A 25,177-nucleotide genomic window follows, 5' to 3' on the forward strand; every position below is an offset into this window, starting at 1 on the left:
TCTGCTCGAAAGCAACTTGGCATCAATCATCCCATTGGAACTTCTTTCCTTTCTTCAAGAGACCAAACAGTGGTTCACAAGTCAAGGTTAATTTTGCAATAAACCGTCTTATGAATTACACTTTTCCTAGAAAGCCTCGCACCTCCTTTTCAGTCCTTAGTGGTGGCATTTCTAAGATGGCCTTGATTTTGGAAGGATCGACCTCGATACCCCTTTGTGTGATCAAGAACCCCAGTATTTTCCCTACTGTAACACCAAATGTACATTTTTTAGGATTCAGCCGCAACCGATACTCTCTGATCCGTTGGAAGAATTTTTACAAGGCGGTGTAGTGGCCGTCTCTTTCCTTGGACTTGACAATCATGTCATTCACATACACCTCAACCTCTTTATAGATCATATCGTACGAAATCGTGGTCGCAGCCCGTTGATACGTAGCCCTAGCATTTTTCAAGCCGACCGGCATCACCTTATAATAATAAGTTCCCCACGGGGTGGTCAAATCAGTCTTCTCCCTATTTTCGGGTGCCATCAAAATCTGATTGTAGCCTAAAAAACCATCCATGAACGAGAGCAATGCATGCCCAACAGTGAAGTCCACTAATTCGTCAATATGCGGCAGAGGAAAGTCGTCTTTCGGACTGGCTTTGTTCAAATCCCTAAAGTCCATACATACCTGAATTCTGCCATCTCTCTTCAGCACAGAAACTATATTGGCCAACCAAGTAGGGTATTCAAATACCAACAGGAACCCTGCGTCAATCTGCTTGGTAACCTCTTCTTTGATTTTTAGAGCCCAGTCCGGGTGGATCCTTCGGAGTTTCTGCTTAACAGGTCGGGCCTCTGAGTTATGAGGGATCCGGTGCTGTACAACCTCAGGATCGATTCCAAGCATGTCTTCGTAGGACCATGGGAATACATCTTTGAAATCTTTTAATAAAGCGACTAAGCGCTCGCGCTCCTTCGAAGACAACGTGGACCCGATCTGGACCAGCCGCAGGTCCTTCTCAATACCAACGTTAATTAAGGTGATTTCATCAACCAAAGGTTTTACAAACCTCTCCTGCTCTTGATCAATCAAACGTTGTAAAACCAGAGGAATTTCTTCCTCATCATTTTCATCAAAATTTTGAAAGTCTTGATTAATGCAATAAATTAAAGGCATAGAAAAGTACTCGGAAGCCACAGCCATACCATTCTCATTAATAACATCCAGTTCACTTGATTCTTCTGTTACAACAGACTCAAAGGAAAAAGAAAAAGACGACCTGGACAAGACAGTGGCATCCGGGTTATCACCTCCAAGAATACCGGACTCAGACTCAGAAGAGCTGGAATCTAATTCCGACTCCATAGACTCAGTGGAATCAGATTCTGGCTCACTACCTGACCCGGAACTGCTCGATAAAAAGCCCTCCTCGTATTGCCAGACGAGGGAGGGTGCAATGGATGCATCAAGAATGCCTGAAGATGGGCCCACAGCAGTTTCATCCCGGATCATGGAAACTGAGAAGTTACCCCCCAAGCACTCCAGTACGATCTGAGGATCTGAGAGGAGACAAGCCAATGTTACCCCTATCTCAATTTATGTGCTCTCGGAATCCTCCTCTTTGCACTGCTCAGCCTCAGTTGGTGGGTCTGTCTGCTCTTCGGCAACTTCATCCCCGGACAACTGAAGATCAAAAAAGATTTCGAAGCTAGGCAAACACCGCTTCTCTTAATTCATGCAGGGCTCCGGAAAGCCGCAGAATGGGAAGTCTTCCCCTTCCTGGACAAAGCGTCTGTTCAGGTTTCCCTGGATAGGTCGGTGCACTAACTCATAATGCTTCCCAGCTTGCTTTGCCCTGGTTCTTCCAGTCATCTCTCTTCCTTTTCTCGCTCAATCTTCTTTGGCAGGTAGCTAAACTAAGCCAAAGGTATATGGGTTATGCGGTACTTTGGCCGATACTGTGACGCCCTTCCGACCACTTCGCCCTAATCCCATCCCGGGCATGTGCTAAAGCTTGTTCATAAGGTAAACAGACTGTGCACTGACGTATAGCCCCTCATCAACAGCTAGTATATTCTGTACAACCCGGGCCGTAGCTAGGGTGAATCCTGACAAAAATACATCCTCCACGCCATGCTCAATCTCCAGAACTGGTGTAGAAACCTTTGGCGATGGATGTATCGAAGAATTCCCAAAAACGATGGCCACCCCCTTCCCATAGGGGTACTTCAGCATTTAGTGAAAAGTGGAAGAGACTGCTTTTCACCTGGTGCAACCACAGCAGCCCAAGGAGTAGATTGAAGGTTGTGGGGACATCCAAGACATGAAACTCAATGTCTTGTTGCCCCGGGCCAACCTGAGTCTTAATCCGTACGATCCTCATCACCTCTCGGCTGGTATTATCATAGGCCCGTATCACTTGGGCCGTAGGCACAAAATCTACAGGCTTCAACCCGATAACATACGTCGTTCTCGACGGACATACATTGATTGCGGACCCCGTATCGACCAGGACCACCGGTATCCATTTCTCTCCGCACTCTATAGAGATGTAGAGTGGTTTGTTATGATCTGAGCCCTCGAGCGGTAGTTCTTTGTCAGTGAAGATCAAGTTCAGGAAAGCTCCTCCCGAGAAAACCAGCCCTACCAACTGCTCCGGAGTTGTATCAATTAAAAGCTTGGCCCTATCCATGGCAGAAAGGACGACCTGTCTGTGAACCCTCGAGGCCATAAGCAATCCTCAGATGGAGATGTCTGCTTGAATTTTCTTTAGCTGTTTCAGCACAGCTTCCTCCTCTAGCAGCTTTTCTTTCTGCCTCTCTGCTTCTTTGTCCTTCCCGGACGCCTCCAACTGGTCCAAGTGTGGGGGCTTGAAATACCGCCCACTCGTGGTCATATGGTCGACCTTCTCAACATACCAGGTGTCATCTGGTTGGTTCTGCCCCCAATCCTCGTCGATGTAGACAAGACGTAAGTCGTAGTCTTCCCACCATATCCTGTCAGCAACCGACAGACAGCTGTCCAGCTCTATTGCAACTGTTTCTGTGCTCACAGCACATTTAGTCCCCGCAGGGGCTTTGGCCTTCCTAGCCCTCTAAAGATCCTTGATCTTTTCTTACTCAAGACGCTTCAATAGAGCCTCATGTTCAGTGTCTACTGTACTCAAACTGCCCAGATCTCGAGCAAAATTCTTAGCACCGGTGCTCTCCAGCGATTTCTCCTGATTCTCGACCATTCCGGCCGCTATTAATATCCCAGCTTCTGATTGCCCCCGTTCTGGTTGAGGTGCCTCAACAACATCTGGCTCATCACTGAGCCACCCAGTATTTTCTGCTGATCTATCCAAGTTGAACCAGTTGATGTTCATATCCCCTGAGTCCTGCTCGTTGAAGAACTGCAGGTTGGCAATATCCTCTTCCAGCTCTGCTAGGTCATCTAACCCCTAACTTGGTCCATCTGCCCGAACCACACTGATTTCTGCCTCAGCTGGCAACTCTACCCTCGGCTTAACCTGATCTGTTGATGTGATATAACCACTCGTGTTGTACGCAAAGCTCCCAGGCCCATCGGGCTCTGAATCAACATTCACATATACCTCTAAAGTCATCCCGGTTCTGTCTTCGACATTCACCACCACCGGTTTAGGTTGGGTTTGGGAGGTGCTCAACATACACAAGTTCATGCTGTCTGGGATGAACACCTCAGGCGTGGGTAGGTGGGAGTGTGTGATATATATGCTTGGGTCATATGGAATGGTTGTGGTTTGGATCAGGTTGATGTGTTTGGGTGGTGGAGCTTGGTTATGTGGTGGGAGTGGGTTGGTGGTGACATTCGACTTCTCTGGAGGCGCAATCACCTTGTTGTCAATCAGATCCTGGATCTCATGACGCAATCTATAGCATTGGTCGGTGTCATGACCGTGCTATTAGTGAAAGGCACAGTATTTAGCCGGGTTATGAGAAGTAGGAAGTTTGTCTGGTAATGGCCGCGGCTCCAGGGGCTTCAGATGCCCTTTCCTGATTAGAACCCCCAGAGCTTTGGACGGAGGCATGTACAGTAAAGTAAAGGTTCTCTAGCCTCGGGGTGGATATCTGGCTGTTTGTGAGCTAGTTCCGGACGCACCGGTGAAGGGTGTAGCTGTTTTTGGGGTGGTGGTGGTGACCATGATCACATTAGAAGTTTTGGCAGCTGCAGCACTACTCGCGCCTGCATTTGAACTGCATATAAATGCCCGCTTAGGCTGTTCCCTGTCTTGGTCGATCAGACCCTGCTTCATAGCGTTCTCAATCTGTACCCCAATCTCGTATAAATCCGTAAAGGTGGGAAGGGGTAAGACGATCATTTTTTGCATCAGCTTGGGTTGGAGGTTACGCACAACCATCCTTATCTAATCCTTCTCCAATGGCTGAGTTGTCATCATGGAGGCCTTGGCCCTTTATCGAGTGACAAAGTCAGAAAAGCCTTCATTCGGCTCTTGCCTAGTCGCTTCAAGATCACGGGTCGTGACCTCAATCTGGGTGTTGTATGAATATTGTGCGACAAAGGCCTCAGTCATTTCTTCCCAACTCCTTTTTACTAAGTCATCCAACTTGGCGTACCAAATGGTCGCAATACCCGACAGGGTCCAACCGAAGAGTGATAGTTTCTGGAGTCTTGTCACGCCCATCGGGCGCAAAATATTCAAGAACAACCTCAGATGAACCATAGGGTCGCCCGAGCCGTCAAAACGGTCTATGTGGGGCATCTTCAATCTGTCCGACAATGTTACCGCCGAATCGGTGTATCCATCCTCTATGTCTGGAATGAAGTTGACTCCCTGAGCTCATTTAAACAGCTTTTCAAGCTTACTCATCTTCAGAGCGGTTGGGTCCATCTCAGATTCAAACGGTGTATCTGTTGAGAAGGCCGGTGTCTTTGAAGTCTGTGGTAGAACTGGTGGCGGGACTAGCCCTATTGGAGAGTCTGTATCTTCCTAGACGTTTGCAGTATCCCCGAGTGTTAGAACTCTAGGTGGGAACGGGGGTGGATGCGAAGTAGATGCTCCGGCTTGTTGCAGTTGCTACTGTTTCTGGAGCCTAGCAATCAGTTCCGCCTGTTGAGCCACAATCTCTGCCTGACGCACGACAACCTCTGCCTGGCGGGCAATATCCCACTGCATGGCTTGCATGGTCTCTTGGAGCTGATGCATCATGTCCTCCATACTTGCCATAAAGTGATGATCTGACTGAACAGGTGTATCTCTCTCTGTGGTATAAACGAAGACCTCAGTCGGACTACTCGCTAGTGGGATGGACAATGATTGTTGAACCAACGACTGCTGTACTAATACTCTTTTCCTAACTGTCCTCTGTCTTGTAACCGGGGGTAATGAAAAGAACACTGCTTGTCCATCAACTAGATCCTCGGATCGATGAAGCCTTTTACCTCTAACCCAGAGTGCTTTGGAGGAAACTGCCCCTTCGGAAGCAATGATGCTATACTACCTTGCAAAAAGATAAATAAAGCAAAATAAGGAAACAACAAGCAGAAAAACGGACATCATTTCGGCTTAAATAAACACAACACACAGTTGATAATCACAAGCTGAAATAACTGTTCTCAAACACTGATCGTTGCCCCCAAATCACTACCTCAAATCTGATACCGCCAAATACTGATGTCCTCAGACTGATACCCAGACTTGCAAACTGATACATGCATTCCTGTAGAGACACACTTTAAAAGCACATAGCAAGCAAGTGAGAGCCAAAACACCCCTATGGAGAGGTAGGGTTTCCCTATCCTATCTTGTCAGGAGCTAGGGTTTCACTACGCACACAGCAGTTTTCAAACAACCTACAATCGAGTAAGCAACCTGTCCTAGTTTGGAATGGTCTTTACGAATTTCGATATACATTAGGTCAAGTGGTCAAGAAGGGTGCCTCGGTAAAAACTGAGGTTTGTGTTCCCATCGTGGCAGAGCCCGTAACCGGTCAACCTTATGGCATGCTTTTCCAAGCAAGCCTTCGGCAAACCGTTCGGGAATAGCATACGGCAAACACGGTGTCCTAGGCGCACCAATGCAAATGCAATGCAAAGAAGCACATAAGTGTAAACAAAACAACATATCATGAGTTCGAGTCAAGTTCTCTAAGTCCCCAGCAGAGTCGCCAGAAACTGTAGAACGCCCGAACTCCGCTCCACGCGCGAGGGCGCGAATTGTGTTCTAGTTACTATAGTTCGGACTCCTGTCGTGGTTCTAAATCTAATCTCACAAAGTGCAATGTAAGACTAGTAAATCACCAAAGAGTCCAAATCCAATAAATCATTTTGGAAAATCGATTTTAATCAAGAAGTGCCAAACATGGACTGTTTTTCCAGATTTCAGAGTCGCCACTTAAATATTTTATTTTGAAAAATTTAGGAAACCCTAACTCGTGCCTAAGGCCACGTGTCCGTTATCACCAAAGTTGCCTCGGCTCGGGAACTTCGGTACGAGGGGGGAAGGTCATGAAATGAGCACCCCCGCTCGCCCGATCAAAGATCGACCTCTACTAACATGATATGTTGTTTTTATAAACACTTGTGTTCTTATTCCGATTATTAATCTAGAATTACTATGTGATACGCACAGCACACAAGTATAGACTTAATCGCAAGAATTGGAACAAAACATCTCGTGTTTGTTTTTTGAAAATGGTTAAAAAGTGTTACTCACAAGTAGGCTAAGACACGGATCTGCCACCCTCAAGTGGGCTTAGAAAATAGAGTGATTTTGCCACTCCGCAAAGTGGGCTTAAAACGCACATTTTGATGAATTGTTCCAATTTAAGCAATGAAGCCTTCATCCACAAGCATTCATGCAGTTAAACACTTAAGTAGGTAGCCTCATGGCAAGCATGCTATCATGGCAGTCACTTACACACATGTAAGGATGCTAAAGCATAAACACTCACAGTGTACTCCGAGCTAAAACAGAAGCTATGTTAGAAATCAATACATGACCCTAGCTATGTCAACAATGCCTAATGCAACACATGCAAAATGCAACACATGCAAAATGCAACTAAGTAGGCTCGACTATCTATGATGGCATATGAATGTGACATTTGATACATGTATTCAAAGAAGTGTATTGAAATACAATGCAGTTTGAATGATGCGCCGAGTCTGGTGCATGCAATACAAATGAATGATGCACGCATGCAAGTCATAAGGATGCTAATTGAAATATGCCCTAGAACTAACCATCAAAAGCTGATAAGTAAAAGGGAGAAAGACGTGGGGTTGAAAGACATGCATCACACGCACGCACACTTATTACAACATATGCCCTCTTGACGGAGGGTCCGAATGAATAATACAAGTTAGCTACACTAAGCTGAACAAACTAATCTAATAATCTAATTAGACTAATTATTACATAACCAAATCGAATAACTAGCAAACCAAACACTAATTATTACAATACTTTAATTAATTAACGAATTAACTAATCGTGGCAACTAACTAAGCATGAAAGGTATGTAAACTAGGCAGCCACTGCTCTGCCTTGAATAATGAATGATGCATGCTCTCGATTGCCACCTCGGAAATCCATTTCTATGCCTAGGATTGCCTCTGTTTGCATTTGATTTGATCTCTAAAAATTGCACAATCTCCAGAATGCTTTCTCTCCAACACAGGGACCTCCTGGTGGGCTGTCGACCAGAAAATGGGGGGCTGTAGACTAGAAAAAATGGTTATAGACCAGAAAAAGTAGTCGGTTGACCACTCTTACTGGTCGGCCAACCAGTAAATTTGCCAAACTTCGGTTTTGCTGCAACAGAGAACAACAAGGGGCATAGCAATGTATTTGCAAGATATGTGTGCACAACCACCCTCCCTATCATTTCTGAAGCTCAAGGGAGTGCGATGCTTGACTCTCAGGCCACCAACTGAGCATCCCAATGCACAATGGCCGAGAAGCCAAGTTTGCACAATTCAATGTCAATGAATGCACAAATAACACATAAAGGCCTCCACCTCTATCATGCTTGATCAAGAGGATCGGCGACCGAGAAGTAAGGCACGTTTCATCACTTTGAGTATAAAACGCCCCTCGTTTCTCGTGTTTGGATTAATATTCGATCCAAACACAATGCAATGCAACACACATGCAAACAATATGCTAATCTTGACATGAAACATAAGACTCCAACATGTAAGCAATGCATGCAAGACATGTCTGGAGACCTAAGCTTGAAACAAGTGAAAGAGACAACATTAGAATCATGCAATACAATACTCAATGAACTAAACCAAACCTAAACAGCCCTCATGCATACCAAAACAGTGGCTGAAATGTTGTGAAATGCTAGCATGAAAGACAAGAAGATGATACTCATGCATTAACCCATGAACCAAGCATTGAAGCACAACTCTCAAACATAATAAAGAAGTGACAAATGTGAGAGTGTAGATACACTATATGCACTGAAATCATGTGTGAAATAATGCCAAATCATCCAAACAACACAAGCATAGCATCCTAAGGACCTTGAATCATTAGGCTAGTCAAAGCTATTGTACTGCAACCATGCATAACATGTCCCACATGACCCAAACTACTCAAAACAGAGTTGAGGCATGCTTAATCAAGGCCAAAAAACATGTTGAAACATAGGCTCAAAATGCAAGCAAAGCGTACTCATTCATTGGCTCACAAACAAGGCATAAGGCATAACCCTCAAGAGCAACGAAAGAGTGATAAACATAGGAGTATAGCAAAGACATAAGCTCTGAAATTACATTTCAAATGATGCCATATCATGCACATATCACAAATAAGGCATGCTAGGAGGCTCAAAGCTCAAGACTAGCTAAGGTACTTGCACCATAGCGATATCAAGCAAGCCCTAAAGGGCCAAGATGACTCAAAGCAGTCCCAAGGCAAGTCAAAATAATGCCAAAACATGCATGGAGTAGAGCTAACACATGTTAGAATAGGAGCCATAAAGCATGACGCATGCAAGACCAATGAGTGGGATTACACTACACGTATCAAAACCAAGCATAGGGTGACTTCACCAACAAAAATAAAAGTTTTAACATGGTAAAACAACACCAAAAACATGCTGAGATGGTAGCCAAAAGCCTAGGCAAGCATGCATACATATTGGCTCATAAGTGAAGCATAAGGCTCAACTCTCAAAAAGCATTGAAAGAGTGAAACATGTGAGAGTATGTCCACACTACATGCACTGAAATCATGTGAGGGATGAGGTAAAAGCATGCAAACAACTCAAGTAAAGCATGCTAGAGACTTTGAAACTCAAAGCTAATGAACAAGATTGCGCTATGGCTATACAAAGAAAGGCATGCATGACCAAAACTACTTAAAACAGAGCTTAAGCATGGCAAAACATGAGTAAAAGTTTGCTGGAGTGGAGCAAAAAACATGCTAAAATTGTGGTCCAAAGCATGATGCATGTTAAGGCTATAGGAAAGATTGCACTACAAGGGTATGAAGCATGCAAGAGGCAATCAAACTGACCCAAAACAGAGCTATATCATGTTAGAATAAAGCCTAAAACATGCTAAGATAGAGCCTTAAGAAGGTAGAAAAGCATGCCAAAGTGTTAAGCCAATAACACATGCAAACAAAGCACAAAAGGAGGGGGACCACCCCCATCCATTTTAGGCCTCAAAACACATTTTCTACCACTGAAATTCCTTTGGAATTCAGTGGTGAAAAGGCCAAATAAAGATGATCTCAAAGGCCTTAAAGGATAGCTCAAAATAAAGCATAATAAGGCACAAAAGGAGGTAGACAACCCCTAACTCAAACAAGACCTCAAACAAACACTTTTAAAACTTAAAAATGAAGCTTTTTGTAGTTGACAAGTAGGCCAAAATAAGCATGCAAAGGTGGCCTAAACTAATACAAAAACAAGCCTAAAAAGGGATATATGCTTACCCTTGAAGAACCACAGCAAGATAGCAACTTTTCTGAGCTAAACCCAGCTTTTGAGCCCAAGCAAGACCCTCAGGTACCTCAGCAACAAGATTGTGGTGTTTGAGTAGGTGTTTGTGTGCAAAAGTGTGAAGAAACAACACTTTTAAGCGCAAATATATATATAGAGAGAGGGATATGTTTAGCCCTAATATTTTCTGAACCTTGAACAAGAGGGAGGAAGCTCCCTTATATAGAATTCATGCCTCAAGCTTGTTAGACAAGCTAGAGGCTTGATGCAATCCCTCCATACGTGTATGGAGGATGCCTTCTGTGCCCAACAATTGACACAGCTGGCAAGGAAAATATCTACAGAAAATGCAAAAAGGCCGCTGACTAGTTAAAGTGGTCGACCGACCACTCCCACTAGTTGACTGACCACCAAAAGTGGTCTGCACGGAATAAAACTGGTTGGCAAGGGGGGAAGAGGGTCTACAAAGAGAGTAGAAGGTGGTGGCAGGCTGCCGACCACCTTAGGTGGTCCACAGACCACCCACCCTAGCTGGCCGACCACCAAAAGTGGCTGGCAGGGAAGAAAAGTGGTCTACAGGGGGGAAAACTGGTCTACACCCCTGTTCCACCCCCCAAGCAAGGGGTAACAAGGTTTGGTTCAAAAACAAACCAAAAGGAAGAAAGACAAGAGTCCGCAAGGCAAGGTACTCAGCCGAAAGCCCTAGAAACTAGTCTATGGGCCACCACAAGTGGCCTATAAGAGGGAAAGGTAGCCTACGGCTACAAAAAGTGGCCTACAGGCCTCTATTTCCCTTTAGGCAAAGGCAACAAGGCATGGTCCAAAAACCAGGCCAAGAGGAGAAAGTTAAGAGGTCCCGAGACAAGGCGCTTAGCCGAAGGCTCCGGAAACTCAAAACGAGCACAAACACGCACAATCACCGAGTGCACAGATGATGACGTCAGAGTCTTAAGGTCGGTCAAAAATGGGGTGTCTAGAGTCGTTCGAGCCAAGATCTTGTCGCTCGAGCCTAAAAAGCACGCTCTCAAGTCTAAATCAACAATAGAAGCACACTCGAGCCTAAACTCTTTCACTCGAGCGAAAAAGAAAAAAAACAAAAGATATCAAAAAAAATTTTGAGCAAAAATCCAATACTTACACTACGAAATGAAGCCTGAAACAAAAGTAAGTGAGTATATTAGCACAAAGGTGATACTAAAATGAAATAATCTACAAACCAAGAAGCCCGCATACTTGCTTTTAACACAATAAGAGGAATAATCATGAGCAAATCAGATAAATTCAAAACATTGAACATAAGCTACATGAGAATGTATAACTCAAAAACCAACATGAGAGCTCACAGAAAGAAAGTGTGTGTGTGCAATCCTTAAGAGGCCACAGAGCTAGAGTTAATCTTTGTAGAGATCGGATGGCTGGACCTTCAGCAAGAGTAACTAAACATCATCGAGAAAGTTCAAACCACTAGGAATCACAAGGTATTTATTGAGTAAACGCAAAGGCTCCCCCTCAATCAATGATTCCTCTTTTTTTTTTTAACTTTTCTTTCTTGTGGACACTCACTGGTAGCATGCACGCTCAAGAGTATGGAGACCAAACCAGAGAAAAATGAAATCAAAAAGGATGGCCTGGTTGGTGCCTCTGAGGTAGTCTTTTCCTAATGCCCGGACTTCAATGAATTAAGGGAGAAATCGTGGAAGTGAAAAATGATGGTAGATGGTTAAGAGACTCAACATCACCCATGATATACTAGTATAGGTCAATTCCTCTGAAAAAGTACAAGAACCACTGTTAGTGATCCATAGAGAATTTTGATCACTTGTGTGGAAACCCCCGCAATAGTTTATCTCAAGGATATGTTTAGAATGAGATCATGGAGTAAATGAGCATGGACATTCAGAATAAGCTATGAACAAAGACGAATGAGATCTTGTAAGCAACATGAGCAGTGTTCATATATTTCTGGATGCAAAGATGACAAGAATCAATGACAATGAGATTATAGAATCCAAGCACACATAAAGCCAAACACTCACACCCACTCAAGAGACAAGTAACACTCTAGTGATCGAACATGACACCAAAGGTCTTTCTAAGGAACTCAAACCGAAGAAGATCAAGGGGTTTTGTAAAAATATCAGTTTTTTGATGCTCAGTGGGTACATGTTCAAGAACAACAAGACCTTCTTCCACTAACTCTCGAATAAAATGATGACGAATGTTAATGTGTTTGATGCGAAAGTGTTGGACAAGATTTTTTGAAATGTTTATAGCACTTGTGTTATCACAGAAAAGAGTGAGAGTGTTCTGATCTATCCCATAATCATGAAGCATTTGCTTCATTCACAACATTTGTGCACAATAACTCCCTACAGCAATGTACCCAGCCTTAGCAGTCGAAAGAGAGATGGCATTTTGCTTTTTACTATGCCAAGAAACCAAATTATTTCCAAGGTAAAAACACCCCCCGGATGTACTCTTCCTATCATCAGCACACCCTGCCCAGTCGGCATCAGAAAAACCAGTAATTTCAGCTATAGTATTAGTAAAAAACCAAACCCCAAACCCCATACCCTAATGTCCTATTAACATATTTAATGATGCGTTTGACAGCAAGAAGATGAGACTCTTTAGGACTGGCTTAGTAACGGGTATAAACACCTACACTGAAAGCTATATCAGGACGACTGGTTGTCAGGTAAAGAAGACTCCCTATCATACTCCTATACAGGGTAGGATTAACATTAGTACTAGAGGAATCTTTGGAAAGGTGAAGACTGGTGCTCATAGGAGTGCATGCATGTTTGGCAGACTTAAGACCAAACTTTGACAAAAGATTTTTGGCATACTTGGTCTGAGAAACAAACATCCCAGAAGGAGACTGTTTAATTTGAAGACTCAAGAAATAAGACAACTCACCCATCATGCTCATCTCAAACTCATGTGTCATGCAATCCGAAAAATATTTCACAAGATGATCAGCAGTGGATCCAAACATAATATCATCAACATATATCTGAGCAACAAGAATATGAGACTTAGTATGTTTAACAAATAAAGTCTTATCCACACTACCCCTTTGAAAGTCATTATCAAGAAGAAAGGTAGTAAGTCTATCAAACCAAGCCCGAGGGGCTCATTCAGCCCATACAAAGCCTTGTCTAACTTGTAGACATGGTTTGGACATTTAGGGTCCTTAAACCCTTTTGGATGCTCAACATAAGCCTATTCTTTCAAGTACCCATTCAGAAAGGCACTTTTCACATCCATTTGATATAATTTGAAACCAAGAAAACATGTAACACCAAGTAAAATACGAATAGATTCGAGACGTGCAACTAGGGCAAACGTCTCATCATAGTCAACACCCTCTACTTGTGTGTAGCCCTAAGCAACCAACCTGGCTTTATTTCTAACCACAGTACCATTCTCATCAGATTTATTTTTAAAGATCCACTTGGTACCTATCACATTTATGTCTCTAGGTCTGGGAACTAGAGTCCAAACACTGTTACATTCAAATTGACCTAATTTTTCATGCATAGCATTGACCCAACTATCATCTAGTAAGGCTCTTTAATATTCTTAGGTTCAATTAATGAAACATAACACATATGAGATACCTCATCCTAAATTTGTCTTCGAGTTTTCATTCGATCCAATACACTTCCAATCACCTGTTGAGCTGGACGATTCAGTTTCACCCTTGTTGATGGTTTGAACTCAGGACTTATGGTGACAGAAGCATCAGGAGTGGTGTCTCTCTGTGCACTCTTTGGACTTTGACTAACCTGTGAAGATGGTGCTATCTCAACTTCTTGTGCTTGGACCTCAGCTTCTTTTTGACTTTGTGGTTCAGTATCCAGGATTGGAGACTCACCATATTCATCCTCATTTGTTACTGGAGTAAGGGAACCTGTGTCATCTATAACCACATTGATCGATTCCATTAAAGAAGAAGTTCGCAGGTTATAGACTCGAAAAGCCCTACTAGTAGTTGAATACCCTAGAAAAATACCTTCATCACTTCAGGAGTCAAATTTGCCCAAAGGTTCTCTATCTATAAAAATGTAACACTTACTCCCAAAAATTTTGAAGTATTTTACATTAGGTTTCAATCCCTTCCACAATTCATATGGAGTTTGTAAAGTGTCGGGCCTTAAATATGCACGATTAATGACATAAACAGCAGTATTTAGGGCTTCAGCCCAAAACTTTGGAGGAAGTTTCTTACTAAGGAGCACGACCCTAGCCATCTCTTGAACAACCCTGTTCTTCCTCTTAACCACTCCATTTTGTTGTGGAGTAATAGGTGCAGAAAACTCATGCTTAATTCCATGCATATCACAAAAATCCGAAAACGAACTGTTTTCAAACTCACGACAATGATCAGTTCGGATTCTTATGATATGCCCAATGGAAACACCCTGTTCATTTTGGATTTTAAGGACTAAGGCCTGGAAAGTATCAAACGTATCAGATTTTTTCCTTAGAAAATTTACTCACGAAAATCGAGTAAAATCATCAATAGTTAAAAAAATGTATCTTTTACCTCCGATACTTTCAGTGCGAGTGGGTCCCATAAGATCCATATTAACCAATTCAAGAGGACGTTTGGTTGTAAAGCTGTTCACCTTCTTATGAGGGGCACGAGTTTGCTTCCCAAGTTGACATGGTCCACACACATGATTCAGATTCTTACCCAGTTTAGGTACTCCTCTCACAAGCTCTTTGTTGGCTATCTTAGTTAGGTCTTTGAAATTCATGTGACCTAATCTTTGATACCACAAATCAATGTTTTTTATGATGGCCGAGTGACAAGTGAGATCATTAGTAGTAACAATCCCATAGCAGTTATCAGATGTGCGAACCTCATGCAAGACAGTATTTCCCTTTTTATCCAAAATTTCACATTTATTTTTTGAAAATAATACTTCATGGTGGGAATCACACATTTAACTGATGCTCAAAAGATTTGCTTTAAGACCATCAACAAGTAAAGCATTTTCAAGCTTGGGAAGACCAGCTACACTTATAGAGCCCTTACCAATGACTCTAGAAGTGCCACCATCTCCAAAGGTAAGAATTCCACCTTCATATTTTTCAAGAAAGGTGAAGTAGGATTTGTCACCTGACATATGACAAGAGCACCCACTATCAAGATACCACATGTGTGAGTCACGTGCTTTTAGAGCAATGTGAACAACTAAACAAGTCAAATTATCTTTTTTTACCCAAATCTTCTTGGTCTTAACAAAATCAGGTCTGGCGGTCGTAGTAAATGTCTTGGCGTTATGAACACCCTCATGTATCTTGGTGTTCCGCCTAGATATGTAAGGTTGTCTCCTAACCCAAAAAGTATTTGAATTTCTACCCTTTTAAGACACCTTACCAAACAATTCAAAGCAATAAGGACAAATGTGGCCATACCTACCACAATGATGACAAATAAAAACAGGTTTTACCTCCCTTTTGTTGATCTTACCCCCGTTAGGTAGATGAAGAGAGAGATCACCCTGGTGTACCTTCAGCTTTCCCTTTGCTTGAGTCTTCAGGTCATATGATGTAGAGGCCTGTCCCTTGTGAGCTGTCACAGTACCATAGCCTAGTCCATTTTTGTCACAACCCATTTGTTGAGACCCGAGGATGTCTTCTAATGATTTGGAACCTTTGTTCCACATGGTAATTATGGCTCTAGCAATTCAGAGTTCTTCATCTTTATGACAAACCATCTCTTCCAATGTAGCTTGTGACATCTCAAGGCTTTCAAGCTTCTCTTCATATGTGGAATACACTTTCAAGAGTTCATTCCTTTCAGTTTCACAAGATAAAAGTTTCCCACATAGGTCTTGCCTGTCACTAGAGATCTTGATGACATTTTGTTTTGCTGTTACAAGTTCTTCTTTTAGCTTGACATTCTCACTTTCACATTCTTTGAGCTTGAGAGTGAGTTTGTCATTGATCTTGGACAAATTCAAAGATTCATCGTAAAGATTTTGGTAAGCTTGTTGTAGATCATCACCATTAATCTCATCATTGTCTTTTGATGTTTCATCATCTTCTTTTTGCTCCTCATTCTCCTTGACCTCTTCCAATCGAGCAACTAAGGCAAGAAAGATGATAGATGGTGGTGAAGATAACTCTCCTCTTTCATGAAATTGACTTAGAATGTCCCTTGCATCTTTAGTCTTTGTGCAATGAGCAACCCGTTGCTGTTCTTCATCAGAAATTGCTCCACAAATAATAATCAGAACTCTCTGATTGCTCGAATTGTCAGCACTTTCAACGTCCTCTTTAATGGCTTGCCAGCCTTCTGGGTTAAAAGCTCTCAGAAACGCCCTCATTCTGATCTTCCAATACAAGTAATTACTCCGATCAAAGGTGGGAGCATGATGCAAATTTTGACCATGAGTAAATTCCACTGGCTTCGGAAGAGGTTGAGTGAAAGTGGACCAAAATTTCATGAAAACACTATCCCCGTCTTCACCGGATTCAGTTTCTACGAGTTCTTGTTCCGACCCGCTTTCATCATCCCAAGTCACTGTGTAGACTTTCTTCCGATTCTTTTTCAAAGGACATTCAAGGGCAATATGACCAAACCCTTGGCATTCATAACACTTGACCCCTTGCCCTTTTACAATCTTCTTTTCAGTTTTTGGAGTAGGTTTTGGTGGAAAAGTTTTGGGTTCATCATTACTCTTGTCTTTTGAAATAGGGTCTCTGAAATTAGGCTTCTTTTTCTTTAAATTTTTTTTGAACTATTTAGTAAACATACCCGTCATCTCAGACTCTAAATCAAACTCAGTCTCAAGAGTTTTTGCAATCTCATGAGCACTAGTGAAAGCCACACTATCTTTTTGTTTTTTTTTTTGAAATCTGGTGGCCTTCATAAGTCTGGAAGTTTCCAACCAACTGATCAAGCTTGAGGGTATCAACATCCTGAGCCTCCTCAATGGCTGTCACTTTTGATTGGAACCACTTGGGTAAAGACCTCAAAATTTTCCCAACAACTTTAGCTTTAGGGATTTTTTCACCGATAGTGAAATAGGAATTCACGATATCACTAAGTTTGGAAAAATCATTAAACGTCTCATCATCACGCATAAAAAGGGTTTCAAAAGCAGAGATGAGATATTGAAGTTTTAACTTTTTAACAGAAGTAGTACCCTCATGAATCGTTTCAAGAATGTCTCAAGCCTTTTTTGCTACCTCACACGTGCAGATACAACGAAACTCTTCAGGTGTGACGGAGCAAAAAAGGGAATTGAGAGCCTTATTGTTTCAACTTGAGTTTTGATAATCGATTGTGTCCCATTTATTAAGGGGTTTAGGAATATCAATACCATCAATGGTGACAATAGGTTCACTCCACCCATAGATCACACAATACCAAACTTTCTCATCGATGGATTTTAAAAACACTTTCATACGAGCTTTCCAATAAGAATAGTTTGTACCATCAAGTAACGGCGGTCTATGGGTCGAGTTACCTTCACGAATTGAATCCATATCACCAATCACACAAAATCACACTCCTATAGTTTTGATAAAAACAAAGAGTGACCTGTTCTGATACCAAGTGAAAATCCTAAGTGATTCGTGATTAAATCAAGATTTAATTACTCTAATTCCCAATCATTCAAAACACACAATCTAAATCATCAAGCACTTACGAAAGTGATTTAAGTTGTTGTTTTCGAAAAACAATAAATCGACACAAACGATTTTTACGTGGAAAAAACCACAATTGAAGCACCTTCAATTATGATCAAAAAACCACGGGAAAAACGCCACTAATCAATCAACTACTGAAGAAAGAAAGATTACAAAGATAACAAACAAATTACCAAACAGATCAAATTTGTCTTCAAATCTTCTGTATATCTTTCACCGCATCCTTCGTCTCGGAATTGATTAGACTGAAGCTGAATCCACAACTTCTACTATCAAATCAATGACTACGCACAGTATCAAACTCCTTTGAAACTCCACGCTTGAATCTCCGGATTCCACCGAAGATGAACACTTTTGAATATAACCAATCAACCTCCTTGATATATGCTTATAAATACATGAGTTTAATACCCACTCAAATCATCAAGGAAAACTCACAAAAACCCTCTAAAGAAAACCACAAAAAACCTTAAAGTAGATCTCAAAACGTAATCCTAGTTTTTGGATTAAAACTAGTACTCATGGAAAACTGGGATTGCGAAGCTCGCTTGAGCGAAGATTCTTTCGCTCGAGCGAGGAACTAATCTCACGTGTTTTTCCATAAGTGGCTTCGTTCGAGCCACGCAACCTACGCTCGAGCGTAGATTCATCCCTCTCAGGTTTTTTACAGACGTAGCCTTCGCTCGACCGAGGAAGATAAAAAACATAGAAAAAATACACCTCGATAAACCAAGTTTGTTCGAGGGATTGACAAGACTAAGAAACCTAACAGTATTTAAAATTATTGTACTTTTAGAGTAAGAGAGAGAATTTTAGAGAGAGAGCGGTGAGGAAGGAAAGGAGAGCTGTAATAAATACCCAAGAACATAGATGTCAGGAGGGGCAGGAGTCCCTAACCAATCACTCAAGTTCAAGCCTTCATGTGGTGATTTCCCTCCTACATTCCATGTCCCCACCAACATCCTATAAAAAAATTCCCAATCATCCTATGATTCATATATATATATATATATATATATTAGTGGTAACCCGTGCTATGAACGACATGTAAAAAAATTAATAACCTATTTTTAAACAAAATAATATAAATGGTTAAATTTTTGTATGCAAAAAAACAAAGAATATTGAAATTTACAATTTAAGTCCTATAATTTTATCACAATTTATTTATTATTTTTTAATTTGTCACAAATTTAATGATGTAACTTTCAACCGCTTGCTAGGATTCCAAACTTAGGTGAGCTCAACCCAAGCAACTTGAGTCGAGTTTAAAAACTTTTAGGGCATGTTTGGTAATCATTTCGTTTTCAGTTTATATTTACAAAAATTTAAAAAACTGTCATAAAAACTTGTTTGATAATTTTTTTGGTTTATAAATGGTTGTCTCAGTTTATAAGTTTGAGGAAAAAAAGTAAACTCAAAAAATGAGTTTACGTTTTCAGTTTTCAATTATTTTTTTCAAATAATTTTTTTTCAATTATTTTTTTTTCAATTAATCTTTTTTTTTCAAATAGTTTTTTTCTCAAAAAAAAAAATTTCAATTAATTTTTTTTTTCAAATATTTTTTTTCCCAATTAAATTTTTTTCCAATTAATTATTTTTTTAATTAATTTTTTTCAATTATAATGTGTGTGATTCCATTGTCATAAATAATAAAAATAAATATAACTATTTTAGGCCTGAACAAACATATTTTTTAGTTTATGTTTTTAAATTTTTTTAAACATTTTGTTCAAACCAAACACGTTTGTAATTTATGTTTTTCTAAAAATAAACAAAAATCAGTTTATAAAATTTTTGTGAACATAAACAAAAAACGTAAATGTTATCAAACGCTACCTTAAAGATTGAACAATTAGTTTTTAATTAAGTGAGGACCTATGCAGAAATTTAAAAATTCAAATTAAATTTGAGTGAATTTGGACAAAAACACCAAATAACTTGAGCAACCAAAACAAAATTATATATATAAATATATAAATTATTTGCTAATTTATTTTTTAAAATAATAAATAAAATTAATTGAAAGTTTAATATTAAGGAACAAAAAGAAAAGCAATATACTTAAGATTTCCAATAGAAATTTTCTTGAAAATATTTAAAAAATATACTTTTTAGAAAGGAATCATCGAATAAAGAGTTGTTTGGGAAGTGCCATATTAGCTCACTTTTTTATCTTTTTTGAATCACATCACGTCTCTATTTTTCTACACATCTTTTTGTAAAAAGTAAAAAAAAACATACTTAATTATCTTTTTTGGATCACATTACATCTCTACTTTTCTATACATATTTTTACAAAAAGTAAAAAAGTATACTTATTTAACACTTTCCAAACTACCACTAAGTTGATATTAAAAAAATTTACCTTTTATATTGGCATAAATAATTTAAATATGATTTTTTAGAAATTATTTGTAATTCAAAAATTACAACAAAATATTAAATAGAATAAAAACAAATTTCTTACAAAATAAAAGTACTTGAACAAAAAAAAAAGTAAGAAGAAAATTTAATATGGTATTTTTATTTAATCTAAAAAATAATTCTAGATGAACAATAAATTATCACCTATAATCTTTTTTTTTTTAAATAAAAAAAGTTTAACAAACTATTACTTATAATAAAAAAATTAGCGTTTCTTTCTAATTTATTTTAGCAAAAGTAACTTTTTAACAATTTGAGCCAAAGATATCTTTATTCTTTATTTTAATTTTTTTAATTGATAATTGAGATTAAAAAAAAAAATCTAACAAAATCCACCATGTTTGGTGAGTACTAAAAAAGTTATGTTTTATTCTTTTGTTAAAAAAAAATTATGTTAAAAAATATTATTGTTCAAGTCCTTATAGTTTAGAATGATATAATTTTTTTTATAAAATTTAAAAAAAAATAAAAAATAATAGCGATTAATAATTTGAACACACGTATTTAAAACAAATTATATTTAGACCAATAATATTAGATACATTATTATGACACATGTGAATATTGATCTCATTCTAATTGTAGTAATATAATTTGAAGAAGAATTTAAATTTGAAATTTTATTTTATAATTTAATAAATGATGCAAAATTTAAGGAATGAATATTGATCTCATTATTTAAGTAAGAATTCAAATTTAAAATTTTATTTTAAGAATATAAAATTAATTTATAGACCAATCATATTGTAACACTCATTAACAAAAAAATTAAACAAAATAAAAAAATGAGATAAAAGAATTACAACTTCTAACTTTAATGAAATGACAATATTTTGCAATTATAATAGTATATAGATATATGGATATATAAATAAATTATGGAATAAATCATTATAATTTTAAATTTAAATTAATGAAATGTTTTCCATATTTAATGTCCCTCAAATTTGAATTTGAAATGGATTAGTATACTTTCTATTTTTTATTTTATATATTTGATATACTTTCTATTTGAAAGTCATAAATCAAGAGACGTTACTTCTTCTTTTTTTTGCTGGAATGAGAGCTACAGGCGATTTTTTTAATTATTTAAAATAAAAAAATTAAAAATTTTAGTTTGAAATATTGGAACTCCTACTAGACTTGCCCAGTTTACTTATATAATATATAGATATAGATTGATAGATAGATCTAATAAGAATTTATATTTGTTTTAAATATTTTTTTAATATACAAATTATATTTTTTTAAATTTTTTATAAAAATAATTTACAATCCCATTACTAACTATAGTGTATGGAAGAAGTTGAAAATGATAAAGCTGTAGGTATGGGAGAAATAAAAAAAGTCTTGTGGTTTGGAGAAAATCAATAAATGCTAATTTTTTTTAAAATAAAAAAATTAAAAAATTGAGATTGAGAAATTGGAGCAACTTATATATTATGGGATAAATCATTATACTTTTAAATGTGCCCCTCAAATTTGAATTTTGAAATAGATTTGTATACTTTATATTTTTTATTTTATATATTTGATATACCTTCCATTTGAAAGTCATAAATTAAGAGATATTATATATATATATATATATTTTAAAATTTTGCTTGAATGAAAGCTATAGAGGATTTTTTTAATTTTTTTAAATCAAAAAAATTAGAAATTTTAGTTTGAGATATTGGAACTCCCACAAGACTTGTCATTTTACTTATATAATATATAGATATAGATATATAGATACATAGATTTAATAAAAATTTATATTTGTTTTAGATATTTTTATAATATACAAATTATATATATTTTTATATTTTTTATAAAAATAATTTAACAATCCTATTACTAACTATAGTGTATGGAAGAAGTTGAAAAGAGTGTAGCAGTAAGTATGGAAGAAGTCAAAAAAACTTGTGGGTTGGGGGAAGTCAATAAGTGCTGAGTTTTTTTTTTTTTTTTAAATAAAAAAATTAGGAAATTAAGATTGAGGTATGGGAACTCCCACAAGGCTTGTGAGTTAGAAACTTCTTTTTCCTTATATAATACTAGCATATCACCCGTGCTATGCACGGATTGTGTTTACAATTATCTATATATGTGAATTGATATTTTTAAATGTCTTTTTTATTTATTTTAAATGTCATCTTTTTTTTCCTTTTTTATATTTTATTAAAGTTTAACATTTTGATAATAATCATATGTGTTAGACTTTTCAAGGAATTAAATGTCTTTTTTTTATTATTATATTATATTATAGTTTAATATTTTGATAATAATCACATGTGTTGGACTTTTTAAGAAATTTTTTTTTATACTTGTTCTTAATGCATTAAAGTGTTATTATGAGAGATAATAATCGTATGTGTTGGGACTTTTCAAGGAATTCATATGTGTTGAATTTCAAAAAAAAAAATTATGCTTGTTCTTAATGCATTAATGTGTTATTATGAGGGTAAGACTTGGGGGTTGGGAGAAGTTAATAAATGCTAAGGTTTTTTTTTTTAAATCAAAAAATCAAGAAATTTAGATTGGGATATTCTTGGTTAATTATGAAACTTAAATCTTTTATTTTTTAACAAATTAAAAATATACCATAAAATTTATTTAAAATATGAATTGGTCATATAATAGTAGAAATTACAACTATCATTTGTGATAAATTTTAATTTAATACAATACTCAAGGAAAAGAAAGAAAGAAAAAAAAAATTTCTCCTATGCAATAATAAATTATCAAATTGTTTATTGAAAAATATTTCTCATATCATTAAAAAAATTATTAATTGACTTAATAATTTATTTATTAACAAAATGGTTAACTGAAATCTTTTTTCATATTATTAAAAATTATTAATTTACTTAATGATTTACTTATTAATAAAATTGATCAGTTGTTGTGAGAGTATGCTTTATGTATTAATAAAATTAGTCATTTGTATATGTATGTATTTTTTTCTGCTTCTTCATTAGTTCAGTGACTTATCTTAGTATTTTTTTTAGATGAGAGAATTATCTTAGTATTTGTTTTATATTTATCTGTTGAAAACAACTACACATTGTAATTTATTTATTTTTTTATGAATTCGGAACAAATATTTAAAACTCATAAATTCACCTAAAATGTCTTCTTTTTTTTTCCTTTTTTATATTATATTAAAGTTTAATATTTTGATAATAATCATATGTGTTAGACTTTTCAAGGAATTAAATGTCTTTTTTTTATTATATTATATTAAAGTTTAATATTTTGAAAATAATCATATGTGTTGGACTTTTTAAGAATTTTTTTTATACTTGTTCTTAATGCATTAAAGTGTTATTGTGAGGGATAATAATCATATGTGTTGGGACTTTTCAAGGAATTCATATGTGTTGGATTTCAAAGTATTCTTTTTTATGCTTGTTTTTAATGCATTAAAGTGTTATTATGAGGGTAAGACTTGGAGGATGTGAGAAGTTAATAAATGCTGAGGTTTTTTTTTTTTTTTAAATCAAAAAATCAGAAAATTTAGATTGAGAGATTGGAGCTCTCACAAGGCTTGGGCATAAAAACCCCTTTTTGCTTACTATATAGTATAGATGTGTTAGACTTTTAAAGGAATTAAATGTCTTTTTTTTATTATTATATTATATTAAAGTTTAATATTTTGATAATAATCATATGTGTTGGACTTTTTAAGAAATTTTTTTTTATACTTGTTCTTAATGCATTAAAGTGTTATTATGAGAGATAATAATCGTATGTGTTGGGACTTTTCAAGAAATTCATATGTGTTGAATTTAAAAAAAAAAAATTATACTTGTTCTTAATGTATTAAAATGTTATTATAAGGGTAAGACTTAGGGGTTGGGAGAAGTTAATAAATGCTAAGGTTTTTTTTTTTTTTAAATCAAAAAATCAGAAAATTTAGATTGGGAAATTCTTGGTTAATTATGAAACATAAATCTTTTATTTTTTAACAAATTACAAATATACCATAAAATTTATTTAAAATATGAATTGGTCATATAATAGTAGAAATTACAACTATCATTTGTGATAAATTTTAATTTAATACAATACTCAAGGAAAAGAAAGAAAGAAAAAAAAAATTCTCCTATGCATTAATAAATTATCAAAATTGTTTATTAAAAAATATTTCTCATATCATTAAAAAATTATTAATTGATTTAATAATTTACTTATTAACAAAATGGTTAACTGAAATCTTTTTTCATATCATTAAAAATTATTAATTTACTTAATGATTTACTTATTAATAAAATTGATCAGTTGTTGTGAGAGTATGCTTTATGTATTAATAAAATTAGTCATTTGTATATGTATGTATTTTCTTCTGCTTCTTCATTAGTTCAGTGACTTATCTTAGTATTTTTTTTAGGTAAGAGAATTATCTTAGTATTTTTTTATATTTATCTGTTGAAAACAACTACACATTGTATTTTTTTTTTTTTAATGAATTCAGAAGAAATATTTAAAACTCATAAATTCATCCAAAATGTCTTTTTTATCCTTTTTTATATTATATTAAAGTTTAATATTTTGATAATACTCATATGTGTTAGACTTTTTAACGAATTAAATGTCTTTTTTTATTATATTATATTAAATTTTAATATTTTGATAATAATCATATGTGTTGGACTTTTTAAGAATTTTTTTTATGCTTGTTCGTAATGCATTAAAGTGTTATTGTGAGGGATAATAATCATATATGTTGGGACTTTTCAAGGAATTCATATGTGTTGGATTTCAAAGTATTTTTTTTATGCTTGTTTTTAATGCATTGAAGTGTTATTATGAGGGTAAGACTTGGGGGTTGGGAGAAGTTAATAAATGCTAAGGTTTTTTTTTTAAAATCAAAAAATCAGGAAATTTAGATTGAGAGATTGGAGCTCTCACAAGGTTTGGGCTTAAAAACCCCCTTTTGCTTAATATATAGTATAGATTGTAAACACAATCCGTGCATAGCACAGGTGATATGCTAGTTATCTATATATGTAAATTGTAATTTTTAAATGTCTTCTTTTTTTTCTTTTTTATATTATATTATAATTTAATATTTTGATAATAATCATATGTGTTAGACTTTTCAATGAATTAAATGTCTTTTTTTTTATTATATTATATTAAAGTTTAATATTTTGAT

General features: G+C 36.4%; 1 pseudogene; it reads right to left on the reverse strand.

The window, feature by feature from the left end:
* LOC145821366 (type I inositol polyphosphate 5-phosphatase 8-like) overlaps window positions 1-18,569 on the reverse strand; it is a 67,900-nt pseudogene extending 49,331 nt beyond the window's left edge.
* Window positions 18,570-25,177: the final 6,608 nt, after the last annotated feature.

Source organism: Camellia sinensis, chromosome 3 (assembly GCF_055761805.1).
Source record: "Camellia sinensis isolate YWXY chromosome 3, ASM5576180v1, whole genome shotgun sequence".
Lineage (NCBI taxonomy): Eukaryota > Viridiplantae > Streptophyta > Magnoliopsida > Ericales > Theaceae > Camellia > Camellia sinensis.